This window comes from Neofelis nebulosa, chromosome 2 (assembly GCF_028018385.1).
Source record: "Neofelis nebulosa isolate mNeoNeb1 chromosome 2, mNeoNeb1.pri, whole genome shotgun sequence".
NCBI classification, from domain to species: domain Eukaryota; kingdom Metazoa; phylum Chordata; class Mammalia; order Carnivora; family Felidae; genus Neofelis; species Neofelis nebulosa.
This window is the reverse complement of record NC_080783.1, coordinates 177,029,634-177,047,878: the sequence shown is the minus strand read 5'-3', so window position 1 is coordinate 177,047,878 and position 18,245 is coordinate 177,029,634. Positions and strand designations below refer to the sequence as shown.

At 42.4% G+C, this 18,245-nt stretch overlaps 1 long non-coding RNA gene across 5 annotated transcripts in view; it reads right to left on the bottom strand.

The window, feature by feature from the left end:
• LOC131504681 (uncharacterized) overlaps positions 1-18,245 on the bottom strand; it is a 247,012-nt gene that overhangs the window by 64,087 nt on the left and 164,680 nt on the right. For all 5 annotated transcript variants that reach the window (XR_009258108.1, XR_009258109.1, XR_009258110.1 and 2 more), the window contains one exon: positions 13,402-13,568. This is a non-coding gene — a long non-coding RNA (uncharacterized LOC131504681). The remainder of the gene's footprint in view (positions 1-13,401; positions 13,569-18,245) is intronic.

The following is an 18,245-nucleotide window of genomic DNA, read 5'->3' as shown; positions in this document are numbered from 1 at the left end:
TGTGCTGACAGCTCGGAGCCTAGAGCCTGCTTCAGATTCTGTATCTCCCTCTCTCTGACCATCCCCCCCCCCCCCCCCCCCGCCGCTTCATGCTCTGTCTCTCTCTGTCTCAAAAATAAACATTAAAAAAAATTTTTTTAAAGAGTAGTAAGAGGTGACTAACTCTAATTGATACGCAAGTTTGCGATAGTGATATAATTTTAAAATTTTGCATTACAGCTACAGATAGTCCAGCAAACTGGCCCCAGTTGAGACACATGTAATCTATGTTCAAAGTGTCATATTGTATCAGTGAGGATATGTTAGAATATTAGTGGATAGGTTTTAATAATAATAGCACAATTGGTTAGTCACTTGGGAAAAAAATGTATATCTTCCCCTCCTTCAGAGAGAAATAAGTTCCAGATGGAATAACAACATCTTAGTTTGGTGTGTGTGCCTCCATAACTTTATTTTGGCATTTACTTATTTATCTGCTTTACATTAAGGATTCCTTGTATATATTGTTCTGCAATTGCTTTCTTCGTTTATTATTAGTTACCTCTGGTGCTTGGGGAAGGGACGGAGTTTGAGAGTGATGACAAAAGGGAAGTTTATGTAAGTTAATTGGCTCATTTAACAAACAGTTGAGGGCCTGCCATGTGCCAGGCACTATTCCTCGTGCTGAGGATACAGCAGGGGACATCAACACTAATTCTGTTTTTATGGAGCATACATTCTAGTGGGGAGGAGAGAGACCATAAACAAAATAAATGAGTAAAATATAGGATAAACGGTGAAAAAATGCTACCGAGGAAAACAGAGCACAAAAGGGGGTAGAGGAAAAAACACTTTGCTGAGAAAGTGATACTTGAGAAAAGATGTGACAGAGGTGAGGGAATGTGCCACGTGGGTATGTTCCCAGGCTGCAGAACAGTGAGCACTCCCTCAGGAGGGAGTGGACCTGGAACGTTCGATACCCTGACTTGGGCATGTTGTTCCCCGAAGAAAGAGTAGCAGGGAATGAGGTCAACAAGATAAGGCATACCTTGCAGGGCCTTAAAGGGTGTTTGAGGATTGTGGTGATTCCTGTGAATGACAGAGCAAGCTGTTGAAAGGTGTTAAGCCAAGGACACACAGTATAACTTAGTTTTCTTAACAGGATTGCTCCGCAGTTACTAAGCAAGAAGGAAAACTAGAGAGGGGGCTGTTGCGAACCTGGAGAAGGGAGATGATGTGGTTGGGACCAGGGTGGTGGCAGGACAGGTGGCACAAGGTAATTGACTTCTGGATATATTTTGAAGGGAGAGCTAATGGGATTTGTCGAATAGTTCAAGAGAACTGTAAAAACAAGAGAGTTAGGGGGCGCCTGGGTGTCTCAGTCAGTTAAGTGTCTGACTCTTGATTTAGGCTCAGGTCATGCTCTCACAGTCTGTGAGTTTGAGCCCTGCATTCTGCTCAGTGCTGACCGCATGGCACCTGCTTGGGATTCTCTCTCTCCCTCTCTCTCTGCACCTCCCCTGCTCTCTCTCTCCTTCTCTCTCTCTCAAAATAAATAAACATTAAATTTTTTTTTAAAAAAAGAGTGAGCAAGCCTCCGAGGACTTTATTATGAGCATGTGCATGGTGTATTCGTGTTTAACTGAAGTGGGAAGGGTGACAGGAGAGGTAGGTTGTAGAAGAGATGTCAGGGCTTAGTTTGGGGTCTGTGAAATTTGAGGTGCTTGTTACATATCCAGGTAGAGTTGTCAAATAGTCAGGCGGATGTATGACCCTGGAATCCGGGTAACAGTTCAGGAACGGACATATAAATTTGGGAGTCATCAGGTCACATTTTAAGCCATAAGACTGAATGAGATAACCAAGGGAATGAGGGCATGTTTCAGTAGTTCTGATCACATTAAAATTTTTACAATAAAATTCTATTTGTGTATTATTCGCAAAACTTTTTAAAACTGGTAAAGCGCTGAAAGATAATATATGCAAAAATTTATATGATTGACTACAGAGTAAAACATTCTGAGCTTGATACCAAAGGCACAGTTATGAAAGAAATCACTAACAGATAGGACTACGTGATAATTTTTTAATATTGTAGCTATCACACGTGGCATTTGTAAAAATAAGAAACCAACAGGTTATCGGCAAAATCAGTGCCAATGTGTAGGGCGTGCAAATTACTAATCTTATATGTAAATATTTTCTTGCAAATCAATAAGACTAAGATAAATGCCCCAATGGGGAAAAAGTAAGTATAGATCTGAACACAAAATTCATAAAAGAAAAAAATAGAAGCCATCAGTAAGTATATAGGAAACGTACAAACATTTAAAATAACATTTTCACCTAAACGGGCACCCAAAAAATGTTTATGCGATACCACCTACTTTGGGCAGGGAGGCTAATGCTACATCCATGTGATATGCTATCATAAACATAAAAGCCAGGTTGTAGAATGATCAGAAAAATATTTGCATGAGTACACATTTTATTTGTTAAATAAACAGACCTGATAACAAAACGAAGGGCAGAGTAGCTTTCCATCTTAAGAAAACAAACAAAAAACATTATATACCATAATCTGAATAGAAAAATCTGAAAGAAAATATTTGCAAAATACCATATTCAGTTTTGTCTGGGTAGCAGAATCAGAAGTGATTTTATTTTTTCCTTTCTGCTTTATGGTGCTTTCTCAATATTTTACTAAAAAAAATGTTTTTCTAACTTTGGTTGAAAAATGAAATCTATGTAAGGAATAAAAGAAAAAGGTCTAACAGTTCTGGTTGCCATCTAATATTATATAATCCTGGAGGGCTTCAAACCACCCAGTTATGTGCTAACAGCTTGTCCGGATGTCTGGGGTGAGAGTCCCAGAACATCTTTGTCCCTGTGAACTGGATGGCTGGGCACACAAACACCCTGCTCTTTATTTTATGTATCTGCACTTTGACAAGGCAATTTTCCCTGTCATCATCATTATGCTTTTCTGTTATGAATTCAAGGCATTTTACTATGCATGTAACATACTTTATGGCATCACGCAAATACCCTCCAAGCTGAGTGTTAATACTTCATTTGACTAATGAGGAGAGTGAAGTACAAAGACTTGAGTAAGTTGTTCAGTGTAATTGGCAAGTAGGGAGCAGGGCCAAATTTCAAAGGCTGATGTCTCTGCTTCTAGAACGCTGCACTATCGACTGTAATTTTTGCTCTAAAGAGTGAGTGCCCTGAAAGATGAATTGAGTGATAAAAGGACAGCAATTAAAGGACAATGAGTCTTACTGTGAAACAGTCAGCCCCCTTTTTCAATTGTATTTCTAACTTGCTTACATCAACAAAAAAATGCTAAGTTTTGTAAGAGCCTATCCACAAAACCTCTTTGACATTTGCTGATTCTTTTTTTTAAATTTGTCCTTAATATTTTATTTTTATTTTTAAGAGAGAGAGACAGAGCATGAGTGGGGGAAGGGCAGAGAGAGAGGGAGACACAGAATCTGAAACAGGCTCCAGGCTCTGAACTGTCAGCACAGAGCCTGACGTGGGGCTCGAACTCAGGAACGGCGAGATCATGACCTGAGCTGAAGTCAGACGCTCAACTGACTGAGCCACCCACACGCCTGATTCTCCTTTTTCTAATACTAAGAGAGCAGATCTAATGCTTAGAGCCTACTTAGCATTAAATAATATTGCTTTGTCTTACTGACTTCAGTTTACGTTCTTTTTAGAGCAGGAGATCCTGCTCCTTTCATTTAGAATTGTAATACAAATTTTGTTTTTAAGTAAATTCAAATTTTTCAGAAGTTGATTTAAAGAAAATATTTAATTATTACTAATATAAGTAGGGTGTGCATGCACAAGCATGTACACACACACACAGAACATACATATGTTAAATGCAGATTCTGGGAACTTGGAAAACAACTGAATTACTATGTGCTGCCTCTTGTCACAATTTCAGGAGTTTGAAAAAGGGCATAGTTAACTTTTAGAAAACCCTTATCATGGTTTGGTATTTTCCTGTGTGATTCCACCTAATTCTCACAGTTCTGTGAGACTGGCACGAATACACCCAGTTTACAAATTTGGAAAGTGAGGCACTGGATGGTAATGTAGCCCAAGGGCACCCAGCTAGTAAATGGTGAACTTGAGATCTGAACTCCAAGTTTCGGGTTTCCAAGGACTCAGTTTTAGACCATGCCATCCAAAGGGAGATGGCGAATCGGTTTGCTTTTCACAATTCTTATCCACGCCTTAAGCAGTACATCAGAGGGAAGTTCAACGTAGGGGAGACTGTTGTGGGCTGGGGTTGGTAGTAGGCTTTGCAAAGTGGGTGGGGCTGATTTGCACTTCCAAGAACAGATTAGGCTCTGGGAAGAAATTCAAGTGCATTTCAGATGGAGTGACTGAGGTGACTTCCCTACCACTGAGGCTGATTTCTGAAGCACAGTGCCTTACAGCCCTACTGCTTTGTGCCTGCAAATGCCCAGGGAGGGGGAACACTGCAAGCTTCCATCAGTATTTCACATCTTATTGTGAATTTTCAGTACTTTGCTTATGCAGGTTGGAATAATAGAAGATATTCCAAACCTAGGAGGTCATCAAAGCACAAACACCAGCAAATAGGTAGCGTGGAAGCAATGAAGCTCGCTCTCCAGTTTGTCCACATTTTGATAACTGCCAACTCTATACCCGTGTGCCTGTGCAAAGGACTTTTTTTTTTTTTTTTTTTTTTTTTACCACAGTGGCCCAAATATCAATGATACTCTCTGAAAAATATCAGGACAGTTGCCTGGCTCATATAAACCTCCTGATACATTTCTCACTGGGATAATATAAAAAAGGAGTCTAAAGACTTATAGGACTTGACGAAACACATGGTTCAAACTTCTGGCCAAGTTTTCCAGCCTGTGTGCATGTAAAATTCTAGTCAGGGAAACAATGACCATCGTGGGCCTCTCCTAGCCAAGGCTCCATGTTTATTGATGGGAATATCACTTACAGCCCCAGGGAGGTCACAGCGTTGACCTGACATGCTTCTCATCCCTTCTCTGCTACAGCTGGTCATTCAAGACATTTAAACCTGACACATCAGATCCTTTCGTCCTGAAAGCCAGATGTGCTCAGCTGGAGAGGGGAAAGAACTCCTCTGTGCTCAACAGAATCCAACCTTTGTGTAATGACAAGCAGGCTGAGGGTTTGTCTGTTCTGGCCCCTCCCTGGCTTCTGCCTCCTTCCCATTCCCATAATGGCCTCGGGATTCCACCTAGAAAGAGAACCGTGTTTCATCACATCGTCGGGTCTCAGTGCACCCCACCCCCACCCCACCAAACCTATGTGTTTTATCTCTGAGGTGTTTACTGAACATGCTCCCTCCTCTATTCCACCATGGCCCTGACCTTACCCACACTCTCATTATTGCCCTGGCTTAGGAAATAATTTCCCAACTGACCTCCCATCTCTCTCCCTTGAAGACAATGTTTATCAAAATAATAGCTAGCACAAAGACATCGCTTGAGAGTCTGTGGTCAACATGCTTCACATGAGCCTCTCACACATATCCTTTCTCCTGTCTTCCCTTTCCCCGTTCCCACAGCACATCTTTCTCCATAGCTACCACAAGCTGCTGCCACTTCCTCTGGATGCCTCCTTACACAGTCTACCTCTGCGACCCCCAGCAAGTCACTGGCTCCACTGACGACGCCATTTTGTCAACTGTAAAATGAAGAGACTCCGTAATGTCTAATGTTAAGTCCTATGCATTTCAAATTGCTGCAAGGATTTGCTCTTTCTCTTCCTTGTTGGTCTCTGTGTGCTTGCCAGATGGGAGAGGAGAACACTGGGTCAGATATTTCCCCTGCTAACTACCTCGGCCAACTCCTGGAGCGTCTCCTTGCCCAACCTGACTTCTCAGACTCCTGCCTTTCACTGTGGCTCCAACCGCACTGGCTCAAAGGCTGTGATACACCACTGGGCCCATGTGATTTTGTGTTTGTTCCACGGGCCTCACGCACCTGAGTTTTGTGTCCCCATGTCCTTCAAGGTTAATGCTACGCCAGGGCACCTGAGTGGCTCAGGCGGTTAAGCACCCAACTTCGGCTCAGGTGATGATCTCACGGTTTGTGAGTTTGAGCCCCGCGTCGGGCTCTGTGGAGACAGCTCAGAGCCTGGAGCCTGCCTTGGATTCTGTGTCTTTCCCTCTCTTTGCCCCTCCCATGCTCACGCTCTGTCTCTGTCTCTCAATAATAAATAAACGTTAAAAATTAAAAAAAAAAAAGATTAATGATATGCCTTATGCTTTTTTTCATAGATCCTCTTAGGCAGACAGGGAGTCACATTTACAACATCACAGTTAACACAATGAGCACTGCACCCTCACAGCTTGGGTTCCATTCAAATCCTGATCCTGCCATTTACCGGTGGTGCACCCCTGGACAAGTTACTAAACTCTCCTGTTTCAATTTCCTTATCTGTAAAATGGAAAAAATACCAGCTACTTCATAGGTTGTTACGGGGATTAAGTTAGTTAATATAAATGCTGGAAACAGTGCCTAGAACACAGCTAAGTGAGATAGAGGTATTGGCTGTTATTAGCTATTAAGAATTAACCCCAAGAATTATGCTAGAAGCATGAGTAATAATGATAATGAAAATACTAACAGATACTAATTATTGAGTACTTGTGAGATGCTACCATGTTTTAGATGATGTTCCCTACTTGCGGGCAGCGATGTGTCTCATTTTGCAGAGGGTAAAACTGAGGCAGAGACTGTTTCGGTACCTTGTTCAAACACGAGAACAGTTGTTTTTTTTTAATTTTTTTTTTAATGTTTATTTATTTTTGAGAGAGAGAGAGAGAGAGACAGAGCATGAGCAGGGGAGGGGCAAAGAGTGAGAGAGGGAGCCATAGATTCCGAAGCAGGCTCCAGGCTCTGAGCCGTCAGCACAGAGCCCGACGCGGGGCTCGAACCCACGAGCTGTGAGATCATGACCTGAACCGAAGTCGGACGCTCAACCGACTGAGCCACCCAGGCGCCCCAAGAGAACAGTTTTTGAAGCCAAGACAGATCCAGGTCACTCTGAGTCCCAAGCTCGTGTTGTTTCTATCACCTCTATTGTGCCATGCATCATCTCATTGCTTTCAGTTCTGCGTCTCTGCTAAGACCTTCATCGGAGCTGAAGCACCCAGCCCGGCACTCTCCCACGGATACTACTATTTGTGGGTTAGGCCCCATAGGCCATCCCTACCTCCCATTCCAGAGCTCTAATGATGTGTCTTTGCTTTTTAAGTTTATTTATTTACTTAGAGAGTGAAAGCGTGAGTGAGGAAGGAAGCGTGAGTGAGGAAGGCTTCCCTCACTTCAAGGGGCACCCTCCTCAGAATCCTTGGAAAGAGTCATTGGCCCCATGTGCAAGGTGTAGGTTGCCACTGAGGGCTGCCCCACGCTCCTCCCCTCCACGGAAAGCCCCTGCTCATTTTGAAAGGGTCTGCACCGGAAGCTCCTGAACTGCACTCCGCTTAAGATGGTGCTGTCCCTCCTTTATGGGCATCACTGGATGAAGGTGGGGAAGCCACACTTTCCTGTGCAGAATTTGACCTCTGTTCTCCATTACACCAGCCCAGAGGCCTCTCTAAAGGTTAAGCACGACCAACTTAACCGTCATGTCGAAGGAAGAAGATGTTTTATGTCATTGTCCATTCTAATCCAAGACAGAATTGCAAAAAAGGTAAACCCCTCACAGGAAGGCCTCCGTTAGACACACTTGATTCCTCACCTTGTGCTGCCCTATCTACAAAACTGCACGATGACCTCCTGTCCTAGGTCTCTACCGTGTGACTCCTTCTTCTGCCCCTGATTCTAGAGGAAGCATGGTGACTCTCATCATTCAGCAACGGCTTCCATCATTCCTATCATTTCCGCAGATTATCTCTAGACACAGTAACCAGACAGCTGTTAAGTTACCCTGTTGTTCACCATGGAGGGCTTCACCAAGACAGTCCAGGCTGGGATTTGGCCCTCAGTGTTGGGGGGCAGTGCCGAAGCGCCAAGCCGTCCCCATGAGGATTTCGCCAACCATTCCCCAATACAAGTAAACATCCTGCGTAATACACACACGTTCACATTCCCAGTGAAACGCTATACAAGGATTCACTGGCAGTGAGAATGGGGAAAATCAAATCAGAAGGTTTTCAACGCTAAAACGTGAGCTAATTGCTGAGATGAAAGGATTCAAGAGATAACGGAAACGGTGCACGCTCCAGATGGCAGTCCTGGAGGGGGCTCCTAACTTACGGTTCCAGGATCACAGACTCAAACCTCTGAGTCAAGGGCATTCTAACAACTGCCTCGACCCGTTCCTCCTCATTTCAGATCTAGTCCCCCGTGCTTACACCTGATGCACCTCTGGCTGGGCCCGCCGCAGGCAGGCCCCGTGGCCCTACAGCAACCTTCGTGAAAAGAGACTCCTCGGTTCTGTGCCTATCTTGCCTGTGTGAAGGTAACCACGACATTGTGTGCAGCCTGAGGATCGAGACCCTGTCACCCGACTCCTTCGTTTTGTGTCTTTGCACTCACTGGACAAAACAGTTCACGCACTAAGTATGCAGAGTAGAAGCCTGGATCACCTACCAATCTGTTGGAATTCGAGACAGCAAAGACAAACCACATTCTGAATTTCTCCTCGGAAGAAGAGTTCAGTCCCCACACTAGTAATCTGGTCTTTAAAACTGACTGCTCCAGTAGCGCAGGTGGTCGCTCACAAAACGCATCTGACCACAATGACTGAAGGCGTCTTCTGGCTCTCCGTGCGAAGCCAAAAGTTACCGCGGTAGAAGAATTCCACCTGAGATGTGAGGCGGATGGCCAGAACGACCACACATTAGTTACGTCACCTGAGGCAAGACATGTAATTGCCTGAGCCTTATTTTGGTCATCTGTGGAGTGGGGGCACCATTACCTTACTGCCCATGGAGTTTCGCAATGTCCCCCAAATGGGGTCAAACTCACCATCCTTCTTTCCCGACACAGTAGTTTTGTGACTCCATGAAGTTTTGAAGGTAATATTAGTAGCATATGGGCCATTTCCATTGAGCTGGTAGGATTAATTAGAGAAGGTTTAGGGGTTTGGTTGAAAGATGAAAGGCTGTAGATCCAGGCAGGCTCTAAGTTCTGATTTCTACATTTTCAGCTATGTGTTTCCAGACAAGTTATCTAACTTCTTCTTCTTTTTTTCCCTAACTTCTCTTATCTCATCTCTATCACCTGTATAAAAATACTTATTCTTACCAGATTAAATTCAAAAAGACAGTCAATATATTTTTATTTAACCTAAGACCCGGTTTCCTTCTACCCTTTTTTTTTTCTGATCAACTCCTCCTTCTGATCAATATCTCTTCCGATCTAATAAAGAGATCTAGGGAGTGTGTTGTCAGCAATTTTTATGAAAGACATTTATTAAGACATAAAAAACAATGTTAACATTTTCACCCACTTGTTGGGACACGAAGTTCTACAATCTCTTTTTATGGGTAAGCTTGTTTTTCTTCATTTTTTTTTTCCTCTCCTGAGCTCAAAGTCAGCCCCAATATGGTAACAGTAAATCATTCCGACTGGGTTAATACGCCGTTCCCCTTGCTCATCTCTGAGACAGAAAAGGCGTTAGCTAGACCTTCATTAGAATCATTGTTTTGCACATTGAACCCTTGAGTACCATGTAATGCGATCTCTATTTTCCTTACCTTTCAAATCTCTGGCTCCAGGGAAACCACAGCTCTGCTGGTTTTTGTGGAACAGACCACAGCAATGTTTTTCAACTTTGCTCAATTTTCCTTCCATCTGGTCTTTCCTCGGGAAGGCACTTGTTGCTTCTCTGTCTCCCTTCAATGAATGCCAAGTGCGGTAGGTTTGTTTCCTCTCTTCTTCAATCAAGCCTAAGTGCCTCCTCTGCTCGCAGCTTTGACCTGTCGTTGTGGGCTCATCTTCCTGGGCTGGGGACGATAATTCTCTCAGGGTCTCTGAAGTTTTAGAATTCCATTTACGGTCACGTGGGGGCCTTCTAAGTGATGAAAACCCCCTTTTTAAAATCATTTAAGCTTTGGAAATGTTCCATCCTGAGGTAAATTTCATAACATGCTGTAAGAGCTGAGATTTCGGGTGACAAATCCTTTCTCTTTTATGCCTGCATAGCCGACGGGAGGCTACATTAGACCCGATCCAGATAATTCTTGTAAAAGAGGCAACTCGAACTGCTACATACTCTCTTGCCACCATGATCTTGAATACAAATGTTGGTGGGATCAATATCAAGAGAAAATCCAAAGTGTGGATATCCCATTGATGGGAGTGGTGGCTCCCTAGCCTTGGGACATTTTTTTTTTAATTTTTTTTTAACGTTTTATTTATTTTTGAGACAGAGAGAGACAGAGCATGAACGGGGGAGGGGCAGAGAGAGAGGGAGACACAGAATCTGAAGCAGGCTCCAGGCTCTGAGCCATCAGCCCAGAGCCTGACGCGGGGCTCGAACTCACGGACCGCGAGATTGTGACCTGAGCTGAAGTCGGACGCTTAACTGACTGAGCCACCCAGGCGCCCCAAGCCTTGGGACATTTGATGTCAGTAGCCTACAAAACGGCTTCAGGTGGTTCACAGCAGTAAATAACATTGAATCACGTGGTGAGAAAATTATTTCTCTTTCTCTTCTCTGCAATAATTATCAGGGATTATCTCTCAATATGTTACTGGTCTTGATTACCTCTCTGACTTTTCTAATCCTTCATTTTACAGGGAGAGAACAAGCATCAAACTCAGAACCTCACCAGAAAACAACAGCATGTAGCTAGAAGTTAGTACTGTTTCATTGTTTAATTGTAATCTTTATAGTTTCCATTTGCCTTTTATGATTGCCTTTATAATTGCACTAACTTCCTATTCATGCTAGTACTATAAAGTGCCCTTATAAAATATATTTGAGTCTAAAAACAGATGAGCCAATTCAAAGGAAAATATGTTGTAAAATCCTAGTATAAGTGGCATACGTACGTAGAAAAAAATCATAAAAGTGCCATGCAAATGATTCAAGTTAGAAAAATGTCAGTGTAGTTGAATAAATGTGACTCTTGGTAGTTAACTAGAGACTTGATTTTTTTTCTATTTTTTTTAACATTTATTCATTTTTTGATAGAGACAGAGCATGAATGGGGGAAGGGCAGAGAGAGAGGGAGACACAGAATCCGAAGCAGGCTCCAGTCTCTGAGCTGTCAGCACAGAGCCCGACGCAGGGCTCAAACGCACAAACTGTGAGATCGTGACTTGAGCTGAAGTCGGATGCCTAACCGACTGAGCCATCCAGGGGCCCCTAGAGACTTGATTTTAAATCCTACCTCTCCTACTTATGACCTGTATTTGTAATACAGTAATATTAGTAAATAATTTACTAATTTACTCTGAGCCTTTGTTTCCTCATATTTAAAATGGGGGAAAGGTCTATAGGTCATTTAAATAGAAAATTTGTACTATGTGCCTAGTATGGTACCTGGTAGCACAGAGTGGAAACTCAATAACTGGTATCTTTCTTCTCCATTTTATTCTTTTTTTCTTTTAAGTTTATTTATTCTGAAGGGGGGAGGGGGGGAGCAAGCATGAGTGAGGGAGAGACAGAGAGAATTCCAAGCAGGCTCCAAGCTGTTATCACAGGGCCCCATGTGGGGATCTAACTCACGAACCATGAGGTCATGACTGAAGCTGAAATCAAGAGTTGGATGCTTAGCCGACTGAGCCATCCAGGTGCCCCTTTTCTCTTTCATTCTTATTTTATCCTTAAAAATTTCTTAAAAAGAAATTAAAGTATGTGCTAGGGATAATGGAACTATGTATCATTTCCTAGACAGCTAATATATATTTAATGAGTTACAAGAATATGCAGCTATCATTGCAACATGGACTTATTGTTGACTACTAATTACGACTCCAAAGAGCATAGGAAAAATTCTTACACAAGATTTGAGGAAGAGACTGTGTCAGGCTTCCCACCTGAGTCAACGTGACCCACTTCCAATGTTAGGTGTTTTCTTCTGCAACACCTTCCTTTATCTGGCAAAGGTGCCTCTGGATTACTTCCTATCTTCGAGTGACACTGTCAGTCATACAGGTCTGCAAACCAGAAAGCTAAGAAATAGGCACTCTCTCTCTCTCCCCCTTTGTCTCCCTCCCTCCTGACTCGACAATCCCAGGTGCAATCCATCATCAAATTCTGTCTCATTAAGTTTCTAAACACCCTTTGCACTGTTTCTATATCCACCACCTCCTTGTCCATGGCAGCAAGCTCCTAAAGGGGCTACCATATTCCCCATGGTCTCTCCACCTCACCCCTCTGCCCCAGTTCCGTTCCAGCTTCTACTCATCCGTGAAAACGCAGACTGATGCGTTCTTCCTCTGTATAATCTTCCCTGACCCTTGTCCAACACCCTCAATTAGGCCAAGTGTCTTAGTTATCCATTGTTTCCATAGCATTTATCCATGGTTAAACTTTAAAAAATTACTTGTTAATTTTCTGTCTCTCAACTAGACATAGTCCATGAGAGAATGACAATGTCTGGTGTTGCTCAGCAGTTGGTGCCTAGGATGTAACCAGTGACTGACACACAACAAGCTCTCAGTAAATATTTGTTGAATGAATGAATGAATGAATGAATGAGTTTTCCTTACCACACTGGGATTTCTGTTTGTTGTTTTAGTATTTTTTTTTAAGAAAAATGCATTATGGTAAAATATACATACCATGAAATGAACCATCAGCGACATTTAGCACACTCACAGCATTGTGCAACCACTAGCACTCTCCAGTTCAAGAACATTTTCATGACCCCAGAAGGAAGCCCCACACCCATTAAACAGTCACTCCCTATTCCCTCTGCTTCCAGTCTCTGGAAATTACTAATCTGCTTTCTGTCTCTCTGGATTTGCTGACTCTGGATATTTCATATAAATGGAAGCATCACCACACTGTTTCGCAACTGCCAATGGGGGTGTCTATCTCCCTATATCTAGACTTGCCTTTATCACTTCTTATAAAGTGCTTAGCACAGTGGCTTGCATGTAGAAGGTATGGAATAAAGGCTTATTGAAATGAAGGAGATTGTTCTAACTTATCATATCAAATACACACAAAATATATTTTTAATTCTGAAAGCAAAGATTTTGCTACATTTTGCTAGTAGGAAATTCAACTGAAGAAACACAGTACATCTAGTACATCCATTTTTGTTTGTATTGTATGCCCGATGTATTTCCAAAAGTAGTTTTGAAACTAAAGGAAAGTATGATTCTGGAAAATACCGTAAGATATTAAAGCAAAATAGCATGTTGAAAACGAGAAAGGCAAAAGAGAAAACAAAACTATTCACTACTTATGCTAATAGATAATTACCACAATGACAGACATCTCTTAGGGATGCCTGGATGGCTCAGTCGGTAGACTGTCCAACTCTTGATTTTGACTCAGGTCATGATCCCAGGGTCTTGGGATCCAGCCCCATGTTAGGCTCCCTGCTGAGCGTGGAGCCTGCTTGGGATTCTCTCTCTCTCCCTCTCTCTCTGTAAAATAAAAAAAAAAAAAAGAAAAAGACATCGTTTAGCTTCTGTAAACCAAAATTAAAAAAAATAATTATTATATGCTCTTGAAAAGAATCATATTATAAACAGTGATATTTTTCTTTAATGATTATAAAAGAGATTTATCACATATTTATTCATTTCTAAATATTTACAAGTAACGAACTTGTTATGGGTATAAAGATGAATAGTTTTTGGCCCTACTTTCCAGGGTAAAGTGAGTATCTTTTTAACAAGGACCCTCGTGATGATGTATCTACTTGTCCTTAGAAAAATGCCACACTCAGAAGTCCCTGCATGAACCTGGTGGCTGTTTATTTACTCAGATATCAAATTTCTATTCTATAAGCTTGTCAGTCAAGCCACAATTCAAAGTAATTCCAGAGCAGCAAGTGTGCCGAGCCAAGCAATTTTGAAAATACCCACTTTCAATCACAGCAGTGGGCATAGTTTGAAAATGAGTTTCTAGGAAGCCTGGTCTGAACCACAGGTCAAAGAGAGTGACCTGTGATCGTTTATATATAGGCACTATGATCATTTGTCATTATTTCACAGCACCTGGCAAAGATCGAGTCCCAAATAGCCCACCTGTTAGACATTATATTTTGATCAAAAATCAGATCACATAGACTGGTGCTTGACTGGAAAATTTACCCATGAGTCTGCAAAAACTGGAGTACAGTTAAAACTATTTTCTGCATTTGTAAAACACAGACCTTCCTTTTCTGTAGCTTGGCAGAACGCAAACTTAGTGGAAGGTTCTCGTGGGAAACTTTCAGATTTGTTAAGCATTTGATGTTAGCTAAAAGCACTCTGAGTCAATCGAGAGGAGCCGAAACTGCCCAAATTGGAGTTTCTGGTGTAGTTAGGAACAATTGCAAGGTTATTTTAGGGAAGCTGGTCTGTAAGGTTTCCTGATTATTTTGTCAGCACATCACTCCAGCCTCAGGGTTGGATTAATTAAGGCCCTCCATGTACACTCACCCTCCCATCCTGAGAAAGATGCTAAAGGTCATAGCCACTAAAACCACAGAGGCCTCAATGACATCCTATTTTAGTGTTAGAATTCCAAGAAGGCTTTTGTTAAAATAAACACCAAGATATTTTAAATAAACTAAACTGATTATTAGTTGACAGCCTGCTTTTTTTTTTAACCCCTTAAGAGTGACCCACTGAAACTCAACTCATATGCATCCATTCATTCAACAAATATTTGTTGAGCACCTACTAAGTGGCAGGCATTCTATTTGGGGTTAGGGATGCAATAAGAAAGTCTGACAAGTTCAGAGCACTTAAGAAGCTTACATCCTGGGGTGCCTGGGTGATTCAGTCGGTTAAGCGTCTGACTTGATTTCAGCTCAGGTCATGCTCATATGGTTCAGGCATTTGAGCCCCACATCATGCTCTGCGCTGACAGTGCAGAGCCTGCTTGGGATTCTGTCTTTCCCTCTCTCTCTGCTCTTCCTCCACTCACTCACTCTTTCAACATAAATAAATAAACATTAAAAAAAGAAGAAGTTTACATCCTACTAAGCACATACCCTAACCCTGCCCCCCCCAAAACAAAGAAAAAAGAAGCTTACATCCTAGAGTAGTCATACACTCACTTAGTCATTCAAAAGTTACCTGTTGAGTGTCTACTATGTTCCAGGCATTATTCAGCCAATTAGAATGTATCACTGAACAAAATAGAGCAAGTCCTTATAAGCCTACATTCTAGTAGGGAGAGTCAGACAATAAATAATAAATGTGATCAGTAATTATATAGTATGTTAGAAGTGCTATGGAATTAAAAAATGGCAGTCAGAAGAAGGATATTAAATAAAGTAGTCAAGGTTGGGCTCAATTGAATGTGTACCATCTGAGCAAAGACTTGTAGGGGTTGGGGGAGTGGACCAGGAAGTAGCAGAGAGCATTCCAGGCAGTGGGAACTGCCCGTGAAAAAGCCCTATGACAGAAGCAAGCTTGGTATATTTGAGGAGCGGCAAGAAAGCCAGGGTGGCTGGTGTGGAGGGAGCAAGGTGGAGAGTAGTAGTAAATGAGATTAGAAAGTAAGCAGGGCCAGATGGGACACTGAAAGGAGAGGCAGTGGTTCATATAAAGCTTGTCAGCCTCTGAAAGAACCTGGGCTTTTAATTTGCATGAAATGAAAGCCTGAGGAGGGTTTTGATCTGGTTTCTACTTTTAGTAAAAGGCGAAAGATTTATACGATCTGAAGAGAAACCAGAGTATCGGTTTCTACTTTTAAAGAATACATCTAGCTTCCATGTTGGGAATAGACATTAGGGGTTATCAAGGATCAAGGCAGAGAGAACTGTTAGGAAACTAATAGGGAAATCTTGACTAGAGTCCAGGATAGCTTAGTCTAGAATGGTGGCAATAAAGGTGGTGAGAAGTAACCAGGTTCTAGAAATATTTTGAAGGTAGAGCCAACAGATCGCCTGATAGATTGAATGTGAAATGGTAAATAAAGACACGTGCCTTCATTCATTCAGCCACTCCTTCATTCCTTGACTCATTCCTTTGCTCCCCCATTAATTTATTCAACAAAATGCAACTGAACCATTCCGTGCCAGCTACTGACAAAATGGACAGGATGCAGACTCAGCCTCTGCTCTCAAGATGCTCACACTCTAATGGAGAAGACAGGGTTATAAACAAAATGTGGTATGATAGACATATGGAACCAAAGAGAGAATGGTTGTTTCTGCTTAGGAGAATCAGGAATTTAGACACAGACGAAGAGACATTTGAGTTAGGTCTTTAAGAAGGAGTGGTCGTTGTCAATTGGTTTGATCCGGGGAAGACATCCCAGGCAGAGGGCACTGCAGACAAAGAGGCAGGAGACAATTTCACAAATTTGTAAAACTCAGAGTGGCTGTACACAGGGGGCAAAGGTGAAGATGTTGAGCACAAAGGCTGGCGAGAGATAAGTTATCTGATTTCAGATGACCTTAGACTTCAGGCTAAGTATGGTGGCATTTTCTTTTTAGTGATGAGAAGTATGGCAGGGGTTTAAGTAATGGAGTGACACAGCCAGATTTGTATTTTAGCAAAACACTAATTCAGTAGGGCAAATGCGTTGGAGATGTTTGTAGAAAGTTATTGACAGCGTAGAAAGGGATAGTAATTTTGTGGGACCTGGTTCGGCAAAAAATGTCCAGGATCATAATAATTTCATAATTCTGTGTATGTCAGAGTTTTCCAGAGAAACAGAACTAATGGGAGATAGATGATAGATAGGCAGATAGATATTATATATTCACATAAACATTTTTTTCTCTCTCTCTCCACACACACATAATGTGCTGTAACAGACATATGGAACCATAGGATTTAATGAGACACCTTTTGAGGCACCTGGGTGGCTCAGTTGGTTAAGCATTCGACTCTTGGTGTTGGCTCAGGTCATGATCTCACAGTTTGGGGGATCGAGCCCTGCATCGGGCTCTGCACTGACAGCACGGAGCCTCACTTGGTATCCTCTCTCTCGCTCTCTCGGCTCCTCCCCTGCTCTCGCTCTCTCTCTCTCTCTCTCAAAATAAATACACTTTAAAAATTAAATTAAATAAATAAATAAATAAATAAATAAATAAATAAACGAGACAACTTTTGGCAAGATTTACCATCGTGCCTAAATCGTACCGGGCACTTGATAATTATTACAATCAAGTCACTAAAATACAAGGCTGAATATGGTTACTACTGTAATGGTGCAGCAGCAACAATAACACAAATGTAATTACAGGAATGAGGGGAGGCTGAGGAGACACCATAGAAGATTACAATCTTTATTCGAGCTCTTCTTGCCTACCACCTCTCTCCCCACATTCAGTGCTCTGAACAACTTTTAATTTGACAGCAAAGCCAGATAATTTCTTCCAGCAACACACTGACCCGGGCTGAGCAGGGCTCGCCTCTCCTGAACCACCACAGCACCCTGCCATTGCAACACCCTGTACGATGAGGGGGTCAGGATGGCGTGCCTTTGCCATGTGGACATGCTCTGCCCATGTCTGTCTCTTCAGCTAGACTGGGAGCTCCTGGACCGAAGGGCCTGAGTTATCTCTTCACCTTCATATCCTCAGGGCCTACCTATCACATAGTTTGATAGGAGCCTAGATACTCCTTAAATACCTGTTGGCCTGAACTGAGATCAAACTTCGTCATAGGCCTCATGGTACTAGAAATCTGAAATGAAGGCTAGGAGACAGGGCATTCCACACAGGCTCTGGCAAGGCACAGAAGCATGGCATGGGACGAGAGTGGGGGAGGGGAGATGTGTGCATGAAGTAATGCGGAAACATGGTGTCCAGTGGTGTGTGGTCGGGGTGCAGCACGTGTAGCAGTGTGGCCTATGAGAGAAGGGTGGGTGGAGGTAATGGTTAAGAAGCTATACTTTTTAGACAATGGGGCATGTGGGTAGCTTAGCTGGTTAAGCGTCCCGCTTCAGCACTGGACATGATCTGGAGGTTCATGGGTTTAAGCCCCACATGGGCGTTCTGCTCTTACAATGGAGAGCTTGCATGGGATTCTCTCTCTCTCTCTTTTTCTGCTCCTCCCCATATGCACTTTCTCTCTCTCTCTCTCTCTCTCTCTCTCTCTCTCAAAATAAATAAACTTAAAAATAAATAAACACTTTATAGACAATGATCCTAT